This window comes from Bufo bufo, chromosome 2, assembly GCF_905171765.1.
Source record: "Bufo bufo chromosome 2, aBufBuf1.1, whole genome shotgun sequence".
Lineage (NCBI taxonomy): Eukaryota > Metazoa > Chordata > Amphibia > Anura > Bufonidae > Bufo > Bufo bufo.
In genome coordinates this window covers 455,234,728-455,254,267 of record NC_053390.1, presented here as the reverse complement: position 1 = coordinate 455,254,267, position 19,540 = coordinate 455,234,728, and the positions used below count along the sequence as shown (strand labels likewise).

Genomic DNA, 19,540 nt, shown 5'->3' with positions numbered 1-19,540 from the left:
GATTTTATTATTCCTGAGGGGTGTATCAAGGCACCCTGTGTAGAGTCTGTTCAGGCCCTGTGGCCTACGCCAAGAATACTAGTCTAAATTACATCACCAGAAAGGTCCTTCTGATCCAATCATTCCAATGAACCTTCATCATGTATATGACAGGACTGCATGGACCTTTACATGTGAATCCGGTATGGTAAAATCACATTACTGTAACTGTCATGCAATCTCAATGTTTCCCTAGGTGGGAAGATGGCATGGATGACTTGCGACAAGTACAACATTTCCAACCATTTTTTATGCAACATTTACTAATAAGAAAATATTGAGATTGCCCAGTAACCAGAGAGTTACTGCAAATATCACATCAGCAGAAGTTGTGGAGCCATAGCCATACAGGACATTCAGATAAAGCGGTAGTATGATATGTATTAATGACACATACATGTTTTATCATTTATTTTCCCATCATTGGTAAGGACCAGGTCCTTCTGGAATATGGTAGATACTAGAATAGAGTTTCCAGAACAAAGTCTGATACCAAGGGTCATGTAGCGCCAGGTTCATGTTTATGACTATGTTATACAGGAAGAGCACCCTCTTCCAGCAGAATGGTGTGGGATTATGGCACAGTGATCAGCTCATGCGGGAAGGGTATCTATGGGGAGCATTGTGTAGGACCCATAAGGATCAGACAAATGGGTTAACAGTCCACAAGAGTGTGATGTCATCAGGAGCAGTCAGGGGCAAAGGCTTATTTTGTGGTTTTGGGGTGCAAGGCAATGTGGGGTGGGGGGTGCAGTTTGAGAGGGGTTGGGCATGCAGTCGAGAAACAGTGGCTGGTCATGGAGTGTAAGACTGCAAGGGGGTACACCAGAGAGGGCTAGTGGGGTGCAGTCTTTGAAGGGAGGCATGTTGTTGGTGGCCATGGGTTGTATTGCAGTTTTGAAGTGCTGTGTAAGGGTGGATGTGGAGTGCAGTTTCTGAGGTTGGTAGATTGTAAGATGTCATGGCGTGTAGTTTGCCAAAGGGGGACACCATGGTAGGACCTTAAGAAGCTGAGTGGGAAGCACTTTGCAGAAGTCTGTGGTCTCGGTATGCGGAAGGAGTTTCTATGGGAATCATGAGGATCAGTATTGTGAGAAAAGAAGACTTGGAGAGCAGTCTGTGAGAGGGAGGGCACAGTTAGAGCAGTCCTGGAGTGCTGTAGATGGGTTATGGGGTGCAAGTCTGTATTAGGGGGCATGCCGAGGAGTTGGGAAGCAATGGGTGGTCACGGAGTCTCATATGGAAGAAAACCATAGAGCAGCAGAAGGGTGCAGTCTGTGTTTGGGAGTGAGGGGTTTCTGACACCCCAATCACATGCTACAGAAATATTTGACTGTGCTGAGGAAATGCAGAGAATTAGCCACACTGGATGGCAATGGGGGCAAATCCTTGTGCTCATCAGCGGCACGGCCACGGATCTTGTAATATAATATATGTGGGATCTATGCCCACTACATTGTAGCCAGCTGTGACTGCCCACATATGACGGGTATGCTGCCTTGGATTTGCATGCTGTAAATCAGCACTGTTGTAGAGTACTAGTGAACTGGTGAACAGTTGAAGAAACTTTAGCTACTCTGTGGATATTACATCCGCACGACGCGTCAATGTATGCTGCGGAAATCCAATGCTCAAATCCACTGGAAAACCTGCCGTGGAAAATCAGCTACATGTGGCCATAAGGTCTCCTATAAAGCCTCATATTACACTTCATCCTTCTATGTTAACCCCTTAAGGACACATGACGTACCGGTACGGCATGTTTCCCGAGTCCTTAAGGACACATGACGTACCGGTACGTCATGTGTTGTTCCGATCACTGCCGGCCGGCTGGCAGTGATCGGAACACGGTGCCTGCTCAAATCATTGAGCAGGCACCTAGGCTAAATGCGCGGGGGGGTCCCGAGACCCCCCCATGTCGGCGATCGCGGCAAACCGCAGGTCAATTCAGACCTGCGGTTTGCTGCGATTTCTGCAGTTTCTGATCCCCGCGGTCCCTGACCGCGGGGATCAGAAACTTTAGTATTTCTAAAATATATCTGTATCCCCCCCCTGCACCCCTGCATGATTTTAGCCCGGTGGGAGGTGCAGGGGGAGGGTTGCGGGCAGTGCGGGCGGCGCGGCAGGCGGGATCGCGATCCCCCGTCCGTCTCCCCTTGAATCATTGTTGGCGTCTAGTGGGTATACCAGGGTGCCGTACGGACCGCTGTATGGAAAAGGTTAACAGCTCAGGGAGCTCCCTCCCTCTCCCATCGGGGGGCTGCTGTGCCTTTGCAGCCCCCCAATGGAGAGGGAGAGGGCCCCCAGACAGCCCCCCGACAGATCCCTTCCTTACCCTTCCCCGTCTGCGCAGTTCTGGCCAGTACTGAGCAGACGAGGAAGGTTCCCATGGCAACAGGACGCCTCTCAGGCATCCTGCTGTCCATGGTACTGAACAGATCTGTGCTAAAAGGCATAGATCTGTTCAGACAAAGTGTAAAATACAGTACAGTACAATATATATTGTACTGTACTGTATTATACAGACATCAGACCCACTGGATCTTCAAGAACCAAGTGGGTCTGCGTCCAAAAAAAAGTGAATAAAAGTGAAAATAAAGTAAAAATCCAAAAACACATTTATCACTGATTAAAAATGAAAAAAATAAAATTCCCTACACATGTTTGGTATCGCCGCGTCCGTAACGACCTGATCTATAAAACGGTCATGTTACTTTACCCGAACGGTGAACGCTATAAAAATAAAAAACTATGATGAAATTGAAATTTTGCCCACCTTACTTCCCAAAAAAGGTAATAAAAGTGATCAAAAAAGTCGCATGTACGCCAAAATTGTAACAATCAAACCGTCATCTCATCCCGCAAAAATCATACCCTACCCAAGATAATCGCCCAAAAACTGAAAAAACTATGGCTCTTAGACTATGGAAACACTAAAACATGATTTTTTTTGTTTCAAAAATGAAATTATTGTGTAAAACTTACATAAATAAAAAAAAAGTATACGTATTAGGTATCGCCGCGTCCGTATCGACCGGCTCTATAAAAATATCACATGATCTAACCCCTCAGATGACCACCGTAAAAAAATAAAAATAAAAACGGTGTAAAAAAAAAGCCATTTTTTGTAATCTTACGTCACAAAAAGTGTTATAGCAAGCAATCAAAAAGTCATATGCACCCCAAAATAGATGCCAATCAAACCGTCATCTCATCCCGCAAAAAATTAGACCCTACTTAAGATAATCGCCCAAAAACTGAAAAAACTATGGCTCTTAGACTATGGAGACACTAAAACATTTTTTTTGTTTTAAAAATGAAATCATTGTGTAAAACTTACATAAATAAAAAAAATTGTATACATATTAGGTATCGCCGCGTCCGTGACAACCTGCTTTATAAAATTACCACATGATCTAACCTGTCAGATGAATGTTGTAAATAGCAAAAAAAAAAAACGGTGCCAAAAAAGCTATTTCTTGTTACCTTGCCGCACAAAAAGTGTAATATAGAGCAACCAAAAATCATATGTACCCTAAACTAGTACCAACAAAACTGCCAACCTATCCCGTAGTTTCTAAAATGGGGTCACTTTTTTGGAGTTTCTACTCTAGGGGTGCATCAGGGGGGCTTCAAATGGGACATGGTGTAAAAAAAAACAGTCCAGCAAAACCTGCCTTCCAAAAACCGTATGGCATTCCTTTCCTTCTGCGCCCTGCCGTGTGCCTGTACAGCAGTTTACGACCACATATGGGGTGTTTCTGTAAACTACAGAATCAGGGCCATAAATAATGAGTTTTGTTTGGCTGTTAACCTTTGCTTTGTTACTGGAAAAAAAATATTAAAATGGAAAATCTGCCAAAAAAGTGAAATTTTGAAATTGTATTTTCCATTAAATCTTGTGCAACACCTAAAGGGTTAACAAAGTTTGTAAAATCAGTTTTGAATACCTTGAGGGGTCTAGTTTCTTAGATGGGGTCACTTTTATGGAGTTTCTACTCTAGGGGTGCATCAGGGGGGCTTCAAATGGGACATGGTGTCAAAAAAAACAGTCCAGCAAAATCAGCCCTCCAAAAACCATATGGCGCTCCTTTCACTCTACGCCCCGCTGTGTGGCCGTACAGTAGTTTACGGCCACATATGGGGTGTCTCTGTAAACAGCAGAGTCAGGGCAATAAAGATACAGTCTTGTTTGGCTGTTAACCCTTGCTTTGTTAGTGGAAAAAATGGGTTAAAATGGAAAATTAGGCAAAAAAATGAAATTCTCAAATTTCATCGCCATTTGCCAATAACTCTTGTGCAACACCTAAAGGGTTAACAACGTATGCAAAATCAGTTTTGAATACCTTGAGGGGTGTAGTTTCTTAGATGGGGTCATTTTTGGGTGGTTTCTATTATGTAAGCCTCGCAAAGTGACTTAAGACCTGAACTGGTCCCTAAAAATTTAGTTTTTGTAAATTTCTAAAAAATTTCAAGATTTGCTTCTAAACTTCTAAGCCTTATAACATCCCCAAAAATTAAAATGTCATTCCCAAAATAATTCAAGCATGAAGTAGACATATGGGGAATGTAAAGTCATCACTATTTTTGGGGGTATTACTATGTATTACAGAAGTAGAGAAACTAAAACTTTGAAATTTGCTAATTTTTCAAAATATTTTGTAAATTAGGTATTTTTTTGGTGCAAAAAAAATATATTTTTTTTACTTCATTTTACCAGTGTCATGAAGTACAATATGTGATGAAAAAACTATCTCAGAATGGCCTGGATAAGTCAAAGCGTTTTAAAGTTATCACCACTTAAAGTGACACTGGTCAGATTTGCAAAAAATGGCCAAGTCCTTAAGGTGAAAAAAAGGCTGTGTCCTTAAGGGGTTAATATAATACCGGTACAACAGAATGGCTTCCTTTTAGTCTGCAGTGTAGAGGCAGCCAAAGCACTGTGAGCAGTCCACACACTACTTCTGTCCAGGAGCTGACCACTAGGGGTCCTCCACAGTGACTGCTTCCTTCTCATGCCTTATAGGGTATGAAGCTTCCGCACAACCAGCTGAGACTGGAGGAGACATAAAACGTCATACGTAAGAGGCGGAGCACCGATGCGTCGCTACGTATAAGCGACTTCCGGTGACGTCAGACGCAAGGACTTACGGACTTTTCCAGCCCACCCTCCTCTCCCAGGCTGCTCTGCGCTCCCAGTGTCACTTGGAGGAGACACGATGGTTCCACCGGTGCAGGTGTCCCCGGCCATTAAGGTGAGTGCCAGTGAATGGTAGGGACAGTGCTCGGCCTCAGGAATGATGGCTCGGACGAGCTCTGCAAGCTCAGAACTGCGGTCCTGATTGGAAGGTCATTGGAGGTGACATCCGTGTTCTGGCCTGTCATCCCGAGGGCATGTTGCATGCAGGTCGTGGAGAGCGGTGGCCCTATAGACCTATAGGGTAATGGCAGCGGCACCAATGTCCCTCCCCTGCGTGTTGATGGATGGGATCAGCTCATAGTCACATTTCCCCTACAGACATCATGGAAGGAGATAAGGACTCCAGCCTGACCTGCACAGCTGATCAATTCACAGGGCAAGGAGTTTGACATTGCCCACAGCCCCATGTGCTAGCAGTGAATATGTGCCCATCATGAAATGCCAAGCATCACTTTACAGGATGGGTTTCAAGCTCAGCACATTGATGGTCTAATCCTCAGGTATCAGATCAGTGGGGGTTGCCTTCCAGGGTAATGCAGCTTCATCTTGTTTACTTGAAAGGGGGGAATGGGCTACAAACCTCCGACCAATGGAGAGCCCACAGCGACCCTGAGCATAGGCCACCAGTATTCCAAACCTGGAATAGCCCTCGCTGAAAAACATGGCTGTTTCTGGAAGAAAGCAGTCATGTATAACTGAGCAAACCCCTTCTAAACCGCACCCATGTGCCTGAACACTGGGCAGGCAGCAAAGGGCAATACTTACCTGAACAGTGTGGCTGCAGCGGAGCCTCCACTCCCAAGGCCCCTTTCACACGGGCGAGTATTCCGCGCGGATGCGATGTGTGAGTTGAACGCATTGCACCCGCACTGAATACCGACCCATTCATTTCTATGGGGCTGTTCACATGAGCGGTGATTTTCACGCATCACTTGTGCGTTGCGTGAAAATCGCAGCATGCTCTATATTCTGCGTTTTTCACGCAACGCAGGCCCCATAGAAGTGAATGGGGTTGCGTAAAAATCGCAAGCATCCGCATGCATGTGCGGATGCAGTGCGATTTTCACGCACGGTTGCTAGGAGACGATCGGGATGGAGACCCGATCATTATTATTTTCCCTTATAACATGGTTATAAGGGAAAATAATAGCATTCTGAATACAGAATGCATAGTAAAACAGCGCTGGAGGGGTTAAAAAAATAAATAAATAATTTAACTCGCCTTAGTCCACTTGATCGCGGCCCGGCATTTCCTTCTGTCTCCTTTGTTGAATAGGACCTGTGGTGAGCATTAATTACAGGAACAGGACCTTTGATGATGTCACTCCGGTCATCACATGGTACGTCACATGATCTTTTACCATGGTGATGGATCATGTGATGACCGGAGTGACGTCATCAAAGGTCCTGTTCCTGTAATTAATGCTCACCACAGGTCCTGTTCAACAAAGGAGAAAGAAGGAGATGCCGGTCTGCACGATCAAGTGGACTAAGGGGAGTTAAATTACACTGCTCAAAAAAATAAAGGGAACACAAAAATAACACATCCTAGATCTGAGTTAAGTATTCTTCTGAAATACTTTGTTCTTTACATAGTTGAATGTGCTGACAACAAAATCACACAAAAATTAAAAAATGGAAATCAAATTTTTCAACCCATGGAGGTCTGGATTTGGAGTCACACTCAAAATTAAAGTGGAACAACACACTACAGGCTGATCCAACTTTGATGTAATGTCCTTAAAACAAGTCAAAAATGAGGCTCAGTAGTGTGTGTGGCCTCCACGTGCCTGTATGACCTCCCTACAACGCCTGTGCATGCTCCTGATGAGGTGGCGGACGGTCTCCTAAGGGATCTCCTCCCAGACCTGGACTAAAGCATCTGCCAACTCCTGGACAGTCTGTGGAGCAACGTGACGTTGGTGGATAGAGCGAGACATGATGTCCCAGATGAGCTCAATTGGATTCAGGTCTGGGGAACGGGCGGGCCAGTCCATAGCATCAATGCCTTCGTCTTGCAGGAACTGCTGACACACTCCAGCCACATGAGGTCTAGCATTGTCTTGCATTAGGAGGAACCCAGGGCCAACCGCACCAGCATATGGTCTCACAAGGGGTCTGAGGATCTCATCTCGGTACCTAATGGCAGTCAGGCTACCTCTGGCGAGCACATGAAGGGCTGTGCGGCTCTCCAAAGAAATGCCACCCCACACCATTACTGACCCAATGCCAAACCGGTCATGCTGGAGGATGTTGCAGTCAGCAGAACGTTCTCCACGGCGTCTCCAGACTCTGTCACATGTGCTCAGTGTGAACCTGCTTTCATCTGTGAAGAGCACAGGGCGCCAGTGGCGAATTTGCCAATCTTGGTGTTCTCTGGCAAATGCCAAACGTCCTGCACGGTGTTGGGCTGTAAGCACAACCCCCACCTGTGGACGTCGGGCCCTCATGGAGTCTGTTTCTGACCGTTTGAGCTGACACATGCACATTTGTGGCCTGCTGGAGGTCATTTTGCAGGGCTCTGGCAGTGCTCCTCCTCCTCCTTGCACAAAGGCGGATGTAGCGGTCCTGCTGCTGGGTTGTTGCCCTCCTACGGCCTCCTCCACGTCTCCTGATGTACTGGCCTGTCTCCTGGTAGCGCCTCCATGCTCTGGACACTACGCTGACAGACACAGCAAACCTTCTTGCCACAGCTCGCATTGATGTGCCATCCTGGATAAGCTGCACTACCTGAGCCACTTGTGTGGGTTGTAGACTCCGTCTCATGCTACCACTAGAGTGAAAGCACCGCTAGCATTCAAAAGTGACCATAACATCAGCCAGGAAGCATAGGAACTGAGAAGTGGTCTGTGGTCACCACCTGCAGAACCACTCCTTTATTGGGGGTGTCTTGCTAATTGCCTATAATTTCCACCTGTTGTCTATCCCATTTGCACAACAGCATGTGAAATTGATTGTCACTCAGTGTTGCTTCCTAAGTGGACAGTTTGATTTCACAGAAGTGTGATTGACTTGGAGTTACATTGTGTTGTTTAAGTGTTCCCTTTATTTTTTTGAGCAGTGTATTTTTTATTTATTTTTTAACCCCTCCAGCGCTGTTTTACTCTGCATTCTGTATTCAGAATGCTATTATTTTCCCTTCTAACCATGTTATAAGGGAAAATGATACAATCTACAGAACACCGATTCCAAGCACGAACTTCTGTGAAGAGGTTTGGGTACCAAACATGCGCGATTTTTCTCTCACGCGAGTGCAAAACGCATTACAATGTTTTGCACTCGCGCAGAAAAATCGCAGGTGTTCCCACAACGCACCCGCACATTTTCCCGCAACGCCCGTGTGAACCCAGCCTAAGGCTTTCCACAGAAATGGGTCCCAGTGAGAGCTGCATAAAGCTGCAGCACTCATTCCAGCATGATATTTGAAGGCTGTATCTCTGGTTTTATGCAGCTTTGTCAGGTTTAAAACAAAACCAACCTATTATCTGCAGTAATACATGACTAGTACTGCACATAAGGAGTCCAGATCAGCATTTCCTCTATTGTCAGCGCTGAAAGCTGTGGTAAAATACACAGTCCGGACTGCTGTGCTCTCATAATGGAGAGGACCCCTCTCAGCAGCCCGGACAACTTGAAACACTCACAGCGGGGACATGGGGTGCAGTGGGAAAAAATAAAATAAAAATAGCGATGCGGACTCTATCCACATTACCACTCATGTATTATTGCAGATAATAGTCCAAGATCCTGGTGACCCGTTCTTTTTATCATGTCACTAAGGGGTTAAAATGCATTTAAAGAAGGGTTGTTGTTTTTTGTGTCATCTTGACCACCGTAATGTGTATTACAAGGGTTACCTTATGATGAGTAACATTACCCTACCAGGCAGACACTACATTGGATGAAAAATGAAGAAGTTCTGACTCTTGGAATGCAATAACATAAAATAAACCCTATTGTTTTTGCAAGAGATGTTACTATTGTGCAAAGGTTGAAGGGTAAAAACCCCCAAATAAAAACTATACCTATTTGGTATCGCCCTCATCGTACTGTGCCATAACATGCTTATTATGTCGCTTGGTGAATGTAGTAAATTTGAAGTGCAAAAAGACAATAGTAGAATAACGTGTTTTTTTTCATTACCACGCACAAAAAATAAATCATCTAGCTCTAAAAAGTGTATAAATATGATCTAAAAAAACAAACAAACCTACATTGGCCTCAAAAGAAAACCAAAATTGTTGGTAGCTGAACAAATAAAAATCTTATACCGATTACACTAATGTCCACTACAATCCTATACTGGGCCTGTATCAGGTAATGTGTATAGCAAGGGTACCTAAAGGTGAGGCTACCAGTAGTGTGCCACCTCAGAGCTTCAGCCGAGGCCGGCAATACATTCATCTAACTTTGTTTTCCATTCCTAGAAAACTGGGGGTTAGCTTTACTAGATAAAGGTGGCTTATTATACAAAAAACATGTCAATTTAAGGGGGTTTCCAGGATCAAGCAAAATTAGCCCAAGAGAGAAGAAATGGTATAAAATAAGACTCAATACTCCTTGTTGTTCCAGCGCTTTGTTACATGGCTCAGCAGTGACGCCATGTCGATAAACACGTAGCTTGCAGCCTTAGTGGTGTACAGCAGCTGAGTACTGCATCTTTTAGTATTTTATCTCATTGGACACATTTTTCCCGATCCTGGAAAACCTCTTATAATTGATCTACAAAGCTTTACCATTATCTGGATAATTTTAGCCAAATTAAATGCAAGTCCCTAACGCTTTGTTCTTATCTTCTAGTTTGCCAGATACTCTGCACTGTTGCTTGGGATGGCATATGGAAGTGCAAGGTTCTGTAAGTATTCACTTTGTGACTGAAGCTGTCTCATTCTTTTAGGGGACATCCACACGGGGCCTAAAATACAGTAGACAGTCCACTGTGGGTATTGCTGTGAATCCATGGCAAACACCGTGTGAATTACATGATCTTTGCCTGAGGAAATGGCTATGAATGGCACCCTCTCTATTGCATAAATTGACATGCTGCAGACATAGCGGCTCGCTCTTAGGAATCCACTATGCCAGCTTGTCTGGTGACATAAGGCGCACCGTGCAAAGATATAGACACTAATATCATAGACTAGACCTCTTTAGGCAATGATTTGTTTCTCCAGTCTCGGGGACTTGTTGTTGTACCTTACCATCTTACGGTACTTCATCAGGGGTGTGCTTGAACCTAAATTTACTGTAGAGGCTAATCAGTCAGTTGTAAAAAGTGTATATTTCCTTGTATAAAATACTAGTACTCTGCTTTTAGACAGTTAGGTCATATGTATCACCCTAAAACATGACTCTTCACCACCCAAGATACTTTCTCCTTTGTAAGTTGACCTTCAAGTGGTTTTCCAGGAATCATTAAAAGGGTTCTCCGGGCCTGTATTCTGCAGCGTTTTACATACATTAGCATTGGGCTGTCCCCAATGGGGCTCACAATCTAAGCTCTCTATCAGTATGTCTTTGGAGTGTGGGAGGAAACCGGAGTACTCGGAGGAAACCCACGCAAACACAGGGAGAACATACAAACTCCACGCAGATGTTGTCCTTGGATTTGAACCCAGGACCCCAGCATTCCAAGGCACTAATATTAACCAATGAGCCACCGTGCTGCCAATGAGCCTTTCCGTTGCTCTGCCGATTCTATGATCCCAGTCCCAGCTGGACTTCCCGGCTGTCTGCGGACTCTTCCTCTGACGCCTCAACTGGATGTGTTCCTCTTTATTCCTGTTCACTGACAACTTCAATATGTAGCTGAACAAGAAGGAACATATCCAGTCTTGACAGAGGAAGAGCCCGCTGGCCACTCTTAATGAGATTGTAGAATCAGTGGAGCGACGGAAAAGTGCGTACTGCTCAAAGTGTCTTCTGCTCACAACTTAGCTGAAAGAGGGTATTTAAGTACAGGCCTTGAACTATTAAAGGCTCCTAGCCTGAATCACCCACTGAAAGATTTATACATACTTAACTTTCTGCTCCTCTGGTCCTGCTCACTGGCTCCACTTCTGGTCACTGGTATGTTTTCTTCTGGCCAAGGCATAGACATAGTTGTATGTACCACTGCAGCCAATGATTGGCTTCAGTGATGACTTTTATCTTGGGGACTTCGTGTAGATAATTATTGTAATATATCTTATCCAATAAAATACCCTCTTTCTCCTGTTATGAGCCACTTATTCCCCCACCTCATTTACTGACCAATTACTCAACTGACAACTGAAATCCATGTTGACAAATTAGGATTATCAGTTCAATGAGGGATCAGGTTACATGCAGTAGGAGATGGGAGAAGGAGAAGAGAGCTGCTAGAGGGAAACACACTCCTGCTGACTCTAGTAAGTTTTCTGTCTTGCCCCAGAGTTGGATTCACAACTGCATTGCCTCGGACTGCTGTAAAATGTCTTCCTGCTGCCTTTGTGTGTGTTACAGAGAAAGAGGGGAGCAGAGTCATCTCTTCTCTGTGTGATTTGTATAGAATAGCAGCCAGTCTCTATCAAGACTGGCATTCCCGTACACCAGTCTTGATCTCCCTGCGCCGGAGTGAGATGCGCCTAATTTATTAAGAGACAGATACCTTTTGATAAATTTGTTGCATCTCTAGCCCTCCATGTGCCACAAACTTCAGCTATGTCTTGCGCCAGTTTCCAGCTTAAATTATAGTAAATACTGCGGGCCGATGCAAAGCCCCATCCCTCTTCACACCACTTTGCAACTTTTTGATCATTTCTCCAATTTTGTAAATTTTGATGCAGATATGCCATGCGCCATAATTTGCAGCTTTTTAACGCCACTATTGTTGCATAAATAGCTTAATAAACGTCCCCCATGGAACCTCCAGAGGGGAAAACTACACGCACGTAAGAGCTTATTCTGAAAAGTCATCTACATGTACCGGAATCCTTTATGTAAAATATTTCATGTTGGATCTTATTACAAGAATAGTAGTGACAGATTCATTTTAAGACATTTTGTAAATGTATTTTTTTAATTCCATCATTCAGCATATTTAAAACCATTTGCTGAGGAGGACAGAAGGATAGAAGCAGAGGAAAAAAAGAAGCAGGAGGAAGCGGCACGCATTGCAAGAGAATTGGCAGGTGTGTATGAACGTACTTTGTTAAAGATTGTGCCTCAGCTTGACAAACCTCTGTATATTGGTTTATGGTTTACATGACAGACATTTACATGAAAAGCCCATAGATGGGCTGAGTCCTACATATCGAGAGCTGCTCTCTTGTGGGACACAATACAGTAAAGGCATCTCAAAAGAGTGACATTAAAAAATACTACTCATGCCACGTAGGACAAGCACTTATGGCTATGTGGACAGAAAAATGTAATTTTATGGCTTTTCAAATGCAGAGATTAAAAAATTGGAAAAACGTTGCTGTAGCCTTAAAGGGGGTTTCCAGGCTCCTGATACTGATGAGATGTGCTCAGAATAGGTCATCAATATCTGATGGGTGGTGGGGTGACACCCTGCACCCCCACCAATCGGCTGTGTCCTGGAACCTCCAATGCAGGAAGCACATCTCTATTCAAAGTGTAGTTTATAAAGCTCAGCGGCTTTTCCCTCTGCAGAACAATGTGCAGAACATACATTGGTGCAAAAGTACCACGTAAAACGCCATAAAAACACAACACACATCGGCACTTAAATTTTTTGTCCTAATCACACAGCCGAACAAGTTACTTCACAACACCGAGGCAAAGAGCTGCCTCATCCTTCTCTCTGCTCTGCTTGTCAGGGATTATCCTGAACACAGATGATCTTCAGCTAAATCTCTGTGGGATTGGAGTTCATGAGGAGACATGAAGTACAGAGAGGATGGACAGGACAGACTGTGATAATGGAGACTGCATACAAGAGCTGCTGCTCATTACTACATCCCCACCCTCCTCTCTGTACCTCATGTCTCCTAATGAACTCCTTTCCTACAGAGATTCAGCTATATTCAGGATCATAATCCTGACAAGTAGAGCAGAGAGGAGGATAAGACAGCTCTTTAGCTCAGTGTCCTGAAGTAACTTGTGCTGCTGTGTGATTAGGACAGGTTTTGTGTGTACTACTAGGACGGTGGCCATTTTATTTCTCCTAATTATTGCTCCCTAGACAAAACGAGACATTATAACTAAAAGTATTTGGGAATATATTTATAATAAAGTAATATTTAAGAATTTTTATTTTCTTAGTTCCCGGAGAACCCATTTAAAGGGGTTTTCTGGTATTTTAATATTGATGGCCTGTCCTCAGGATAAGCAGTCATGGTCTGCAGTCACTAGCTCCATCCACCACACAATGTACAGAGCTATATAGTTGCGGCACTGATTCCAGTGCAGGGCATCGGACCGCCACCAGTCAGATCTAATATAGCATCTCTTGTTCTGGGACAAAACTGACCAGGGTCAGGGGAGAGTTACATCTAGCTTTGGAGGGACTGCATTAAATGTGCTTCTTGAAAGGCAACCTTTTAGAAACTTGTATGTATGAAGTGGACAGTTACTTATAACTGGATACTAAAATATTGTAGAAATAGTTTAAATCATGGTCTTATTTTCTTATTTTACTACAGCCCAAGAAGACACCATACTGAAATGATATTATTCCCAGCGGGATCTTCTTCAATAAACTTCCCAGGGACACTGCAGTCAATTACCATTCTTGCATAAACTGTTCAGAGGACTTCTTTTGTAAATGTGCTTCAAATATATGTGAAACATGTAATAAAAATTCCAACTGTTATGCAGCTGACTGTGAATAGACAAGTGTAAAGTGTTTCACGGTGACATGTAGAGCTGTGAAAACTTGTTGAAAAACTAACCTTGTGTTTAAACATTACAGTACTAGGAACACTTTCTAAACACAGTGGGTAAGATATACTAAGACTAGTGTTACAAACGCCAGTCTTGGGGCCCAAAAAGGGGCCACAATCTGCAAGATAAGGAGCGGAGGCATGGATTGGAAGCGTTTACATGGGCTTTGGGGTCCATGCCTCTGCACTGCAAAAGATAGGACCTGTCTTATCTTTTGCCATATATTGTGGATCGCGGACCCATTTAAGTCAAAGGGGCCGCGCCGCAATATGGGTTTCACATGACTGGTGCCTGTACATTATGGTCCACAGTATGGGCACAGATGGCTTACATTCTTGTGAATGTGACCTTTTATGGTGTACTTTCAAAACAATTTCAGCAACACTAGACAATTCAACACTTTGCCAGTATCTAGAAATAGCTGTTCTTGTAACAGTAAGAACATGAGAAACAATAGTAATATCTGAGGTAGACAGCATGTCTAAATCATGGGACAGAAGTTCCATTCCTGGCCCCCAGTGGATCACTCTATCAAGAATAGTAAGAAGCAAAACTGCTAAATCAAAGGGCAAGACCACCACACATGTAGAAGGGTGCCTGTGTTCTGAGAACAACGCCAGCAGAGAGCTGATGCTTGTGGATAAGTTCGGGACAGTCTAACAGGCATAGAATACCAATGATAATCTAATTCACGTGTGCCTTTTATAAATGGTTGACACATCTGGATGTTTTAGGGCTTAAAGAAAACATAAAGTGCCTTTAAGAGTCGGAAAAACTATGTTGCAGGTCCTTCTCCCATCTGGTTTGAAAAGAGAATTTCTTCTCTGCAGAAAGTGATTGAATAGCTCATATCCACAAGAGATACCTTTTTAGGGGGCAGTTTGGGATTTATAAAGAAATTCTCGTAGAGATTATGAGGCCTCGTAACAGAGAGGACCACCTGACAAGTGTCTGAACTAAATATATACAAATCCTGTTTAGGCACTTCAAAGTCCTCCATAATTCTAGAAAAAGAAAAAAGAGTATCCCTTAATGCACGCTATAGTAGAAATACCTTTACAAATCCAATCAGTGAAGTCTACACACGGTAAACTACTGTGAAGATCAGAAAAGGCCAAATCAGCAAGGCAGAACGGTAGTAAAAGATCAGTTGCATTTGGTTTTATCCACAATTGTAAGTCTGCATGGATTGTTGCAGGAGGAGACTTGGGGAATTTGTTGGTATCGTCTGCTGCAGTACTTGTCTCATAGAAGAACAAATCATTAAATTTGATTCCAGAGTGACCCACTCTAGCAGTCATGTTTTCTAAACTACTACCATTTTAAGGAGAAACTGTCACCACAAACTGTAGTGCAATCTACAGGCAACAGGTTATAGAGCAGGAGGAGCTGAGCAGATGGATATATAGTTTTATTAGAAAAGATAAAATAAAACTTACAATTTATACAATTAAATCTCATTACCAGAGTGTCTACCGACCCTACCTTACCAGGCCAATTTTTCAATTTTAGCACCGGACCTATCTATTCTATTGTGCCATCAGATGACAGATATCGTATTATAAAAAGGGAAAAATTATGGAAAAAACAGAATTAGGCCTCATGCACACGACCGTTGTGTACATCCGTGGCCGATGTGCCGTTCCGTTTTTTTTCGCGGACCCATTGACTTTCAATGGGTCCGTGGAAAAATCGGAAAATGCACAGTTTTGCAGCCGAGACCGTGATCCGTGTATCCTGTCCGTCAAAAAAATATGACCTGTCCTATTTTTTTGACGGACAACGGTTCACGGACCCATTCAAGTCAATGGGTCCGTGAAAGAACACGGATGCACACAAGATTGGCATCCGTGGCCGTAGGTTAGTTTTTATACAGACGGATCCGAAGATCCGTCTGCATAAAAGCTTTTTCATAGCTGAGTTTTCACTTCGTGAAAACTCAGAACCGACATTATATTCTAACACAGAGGCGTTCCCATGGTGATGGGGACGCTTCAGGTTAGAATATACTAAAAGAACTGAGTACATGACTGCCCCCTTCTGCCCGGCCGCCCCCCCCCCCCCTCCCTCCCTCCCCTGTAGTTAACTCATTGGTGGCCAGTGGGCCCCCCTCCCTCCCCTGTAGTTAACTCGTTGGTGGCCAGTGGGCCCCCCTCCCTCCCCTGTAGTTAACTCGTTGGTGGCCAGTGGGCCCCCCCCTCCCTCCCCTGTAGTTAACTTGTTGGTGGCCAGTGGGCCTTCTCCCCTCCCCCTCCTAATTAAAATCTCCCCCCTATCATTGGTGGCAGCGGAGTGTACCGATCGGAGTCCCAGTTTAATCGCTGGGGCTCCGCTCGGTAACCATGGCAACCAGGACGCTACTGCAGTCCCGGTTGCCATGGTTACTTAGCAATTTGTAGAACCATTATACTTACCTGCGAGCTGCGATGTCTGCATCCGGCCGGGAGCTCCTCTTACTGGTAAGTGACATGACCTGTAATGCACGTCTTCCGAACGTTAAGGCAGCAGAACCTGAAACATCCAACCTATAGTGTTTAATGAAGGTGTTTCTACTAGACCAAGTAGCTGCCTTACAGATTTGGTCTAGAGAAACTCTGGCCTTTTTTTTGCCCTAGTAGAGTGTGCCTTAATACCCAGGGGGCAAGGAAGACCCTGGGTAGAGTAACAAATGGCAATAGTGGATCTAATCCACCTACCTATAGAGGCTTTAGAGAGTTTTTTACCCTTATTACTTTACTGCCTGCAAATTGGATTAAAAGGTTTGTATCTATATGGAAGGACTTTGTGGTCTCTAGGTACTGTATATATAAGAAACTGTTCTTTAGGATTTTTCGGATTGTTACAAAACGAGGGTAAAATTTTCTCCTGATTTCTGTGGAAGTTGGAAACTACTTTTGGTAAAACCCCGGGTCTAATCTGAGGGAGACCCTGTCATCTGTTATAATCAAGTAAGGCTCCCTGGAGGACAGAGCCTGAAGCTCCCCTGTTTTCCTTGCAGAGATGATGACTACGAGGAAGGCCGTTTTAAATGAAAGGTGTTTTAAAAGAGATCTCTGAGATGGGCTCAAATGGAGGTTTTGAAAGATTGTTGAGAACAATATTAACCCCTTAAGAACACGGACATATTTCACCTTTAGGACCAGGCCATTTTTTGCAAATTTGAACAGTGTCACTTTATGTGGTGATAACTTTAAAACGCTTTGACTTATCCAGGCCATTCTGAGAATGTTTTTGCATCACATATTGTACTTCATGACACTGGTAAAATGGAGCCAAAAAAAAAGATCTTTTTTATTTATAAAAAAAAAATACAAAATTTGTAAAATTTGCCTAAAAATTGCTGTTTTGGCACCGTTTTTATTTTATTTTTTGACCGTGTCCATCTGAGGGGTTAGGTCATGGGGTATTTTTATAGAGCAGATTCTTACAGACGCGGCAATACCTAATATGTCTACTTTTTCAAAATTAATTTATGTTTTACACTATATTGTCTTTTTATAAACAAAAAAAAAAACATTTTAGTATCTCCATAGTCTAAGAGTCAGTTTTTTTTTAGTTTTTAGCCGATTGATTATCTTAGGTAGGGACTCATTTTTTGCGGGATGAGAGGACGGTTTTATTGGCACTATTTTGGGGAGCATATGACTTTATGATTGCTTGCTATTACAATTTTTGTGATGTAAGGTGACAAAAAATACCTTTTTTTTTTGCACCGTTTTTATTAAAAAATTTTGACCGTGTTCATCTGAGGGGTTAGGTCATGGGGTATTTTTATAGAGCAGATTCTTACGGACGTGGCGATACCTTCCTGGTCAGAAAAGATCAGGGCCTTGAGGACTGCCTCATAGAACTGAAGGAATTTCCCTGTGTTGCCAGCGATCTGGGACAGCACAAAAGACTTGTACAAGGCAACCTGTACCAAGTAGACTGCAACTTTTTTGTACCATGCCCGGGTTTTGCAAGTGGCATTATATGGCTTGAGGACTTGATCAGAGAGATCCACGTCTCCCATATACCGATTGTAGTCGACGATACAATCGGGCTTTAGAACCGTTGCCGCGGTACCTCGCACAGGGACAGGGGAGATGCCGTTACCGTTAATTGTGGACAGTACAAGGACATCCCTCTTGTCCTTGTATCTGACCAGCAACAGGTTTCCACTGGTAAGGGCACGGGTCGCACCCCTGGGGATAGGTACCTGGAGGGGGTGGGTAGGGAGGCTGCGTTGATTTTTCCGCACGGTCCCACAAGCGGACGTGGATCTGGCGGCGAGGGACTGGTACAAGGGGATAATAGTATAAATGTTATCCACGTACAGGTGGTAACCCTTATCTAGCAGTGGGTGTATAAGGTCCCACACAAGTTTCCCGCTGACACCTAGAATGGGTGTTTGACATTCTGGGGGTTCAATACGGGAATCTCGTCCCTCGTACACACAAAACTTGTAAGTGTACCCTGAGGTACTCTCACAAAGTTTGTACAGCTTCACGCCATACCTCGCCCGCTTAGAGGGAACATACTGGCGGAAAATGAGTCTCCCCTTAAAAGCAATGAGAGACTCATCAACCGCGACCTCCCTTCCAGGTATATAGGCCTCCAAAAATTTGGCCCCAAAGTGATCGATGACCGGCCTGATTTTGTACAGGCGATCATAGGCAGGATCACCTTGGGGGGGGGGGACATGCTGCATTATCTGCATAATGCAGGCATTTCCGGATGGCCTCAAACCGGGTACGTGTCATGGCCCTACTGTAAAGTGGGGTCTGGTAGAGGACGTCCCCACTCCAGTAATGCCTGACACTAGTTTTTTTTGACTAGGCCCATGTGCAGCTCGCTCGGCTGCCCCATCCTCAATGCGCCGGTGACGTCACATCTACACCCGGCGCAGGCGCACTGAGGAAGGAGCGGCCGAGCGAGCGTCCTCCCCTCCGTGCGCCTGCGCCGACTCAAGACAGGTACGGCGCCGGCGCCAGATTTTGAATGCAGACAGGGCCAGCAGAGAACGAGCGCGTCCGCTGGCCCTGTCAATCAACATGAGGAGGTACCCCACTAAACTCTTATAAGTACCCCACTAAACTCTTATAAGTACCCCCAAAAAAATATAAGAGTTTAGTGGGGTGACAGAAGCCCTTTAAGAAATTTGCTTCTCGATTTTACGCTCCTCTGAGATGAACTGCTGTTAGTGATAAGATGGGCTACTTCAGATCTGGGAATGAGGATTTCCTTGTCTATGGACAATCGATTCCTGTCCCAATTTTTCAGGATGCAAGACTGGAATACTCTTGTGCGCGCTTGACTCCAGGCCACTGAAGTTATACACAAAGTCATGATACCTAGGACTTTTATTGCTTCTCTTACTGACGAGACTGGAACTCTATTATCCTCTTCTTCAGGTCTGATATATTTTCTTCCTATTACCAGGAAATCGTCTAG

The 19,540-nt window shown here is 44.2% G+C and overlaps 1 long non-coding RNA gene across 1 annotated transcript; it reads left to right on the top strand.

The window, feature by feature from the left end:
* Nucleotides 1-5,140: 5,140 nt before the first annotated feature.
* Nucleotides 5,141-14,045, top strand: LOC120989480. Its single transcript, XR_005776267.1, has 4 exons — nt 5,141-5,294; nt 10,040-10,094; nt 12,295-12,390; nt 13,867-14,045. It is a non-coding gene; the product is annotated as an uncharacterized LOC120989480 (long non-coding RNA).
* Nucleotides 14,046-19,540: the final 5,495 nt, after the last annotated feature.